This window comes from Guillardia theta (genome assembly GCF_000315625.1).
Source record: "Guillardia theta CCMP2712 unplaced genomic scaffold GUITHscaffold_320, whole genome shotgun sequence".
Taxonomy (NCBI): domain Eukaryota; class Cryptophyceae; order Pyrenomonadales; family Geminigeraceae; genus Guillardia; species Guillardia theta.
The window spans coordinates 12857-14684 of record NW_005434357.1 but is presented as its reverse complement, the minus strand read 5'-3'; positions in this window follow the sequence as shown (position 1 = coordinate 14684).

The window sequence follows — 1828 nt, the reverse complement described above, 5'->3', positions numbered from 1 at the left end:
GAGATGCAGAAGATCGGAGGAGGCGATGAGCACCGACGGGCAAGATGAGAGGCTGGACGGGATGGCGGCGAGGGCGGCGGGGAAGCAGAGTGGTGGGGAGAGGTCGCAAGGGACAAAGAAGGGATGAGGGTGGTTTTCATTCTTTTTTTTTGTTCCATAGAAAAAAAATACCGAAGTTTTCTTTCTGCCATTGCCTTATCCGTAACGATCACCCTTCATTGTCAAAGGCTTCTACTACTACAACCGACTACATTGACCCCGTACTACTGACTACTTGGTACTGTATCTCCCATTAGTACCAGCGCTGACTGCAACCATCGACTGCACCCCTACTTTACACTGAGAGGGACACAGACATGTAAGATCAGATGCTTTATATCTGAACTTGAAGAGTGCTTCACATGAAGTCTCCACCCTACCCCACTGCAGGCCCAAATCCCTAGCACCCCCAGTCAATGTTGACTCTTTTACCTGCTCTAATGGCCACCCCTCCTCTGATTTCGGAAGTCACCACCCTACCCCCCCCCTACCCCCCGCGGGTGACCTTCTTTACTACTGTGCGTGACTTGGTCTTTATAAGGACCGGAGGTTAAATCTGCTCTCCACAGCGTTCCTTCCATGGCAATGCTCGCCCTGCCCTCCACCGCTGCCGACGACTTCTCTTCTCTCCCCTTCTCTCCTCCTCCTCCTCTCTCTCTCCTCTTTGACTTTGCTGCCCCTCCAATCCAGCCCTGCTCCCGATGCGGTGGCCCTTGCTTCGACCTCCCTGACCGCTGCTGCGTCCTCTGCTCCGTCGACCTCGAGCCCTCCCAGCAGCCCTTCTGGCTCGACCCTCTACCCCCAGGTCCTCACCCCTGACACCGACGACTCCGCCTCCCTCAGCACCTCCGACAGCTACGACCACGAGGCCCAAGACAAGCCCCGCTGGGACGCCGACGCCCGCAGGACCCACAGCCAGGCCTGCACAGGCAAGAGCCGGCTGAGCGCGCAGGAGAGGCTTGACATCGTGTGCATGTACTACTCGGCGCCCTCGTCGACGAGTGCCGGAGGACGGTGCACCAGTGGGACATCGCGAGGATGTACGGGAAGAGCCGTGCGGCGATCAGCAAGGTGCTGAAGCCGGAGTACGCGAGGAGGGTGATGATGACGAAGGAGGGGGAGGAAGTGCCCAGAGAGGGGGCTGATACTGGAGAGCATCAGGAAGGAGGGGGAGAGAAGGACAAGGAACGCGACTGGGCTTCCAGCTTTGGAACAATGCTAGGTGTTTGCAGGATCAGCTTGATTCGTTGTTCTCTTTGAAATGTTCGTGTGTGCTTTTGAAACTGTATTAAAGAACAACCATGGGCTTAAAATCTCATGACCCTCTGGATTATTTCCATCAAGAATTTCCTTTCTTGCTCTCCGTCAATTCTTGAGCAGCAAACTTCTCTGGATAGCTCAAACCTATTCGCGACCCTCGACTGACTGTATTTGACTCCCACACGCTCAATCCAGAAAGAAGCATGTCTACAAGTGCTCCGTGGAGTTGGATGGGTCGTCGCATGGATCGTCCTCTGGCGTCGTTGATCAGGTAGATGACGCCATTGGTCTTGTCGCGTGAGAGCTCGCTGATGAATTCAGCATCTCAGCAATAGAGAATGTAGAGGAAGAATAGACTTATATTCTTATAATGTACTTATATTCTTCGAGTTGAACGTTCCCCCTCTGAGGTTCTCCGAGACTTTTCAGCACAAGCACTGGTGTGAAGCAGCTAACCCCGCAGTGCACAATGACATTGTGTGAAATGATTAAAGATTTTTGCTAATCTAGAAAACCTCTGTCTCGGAAT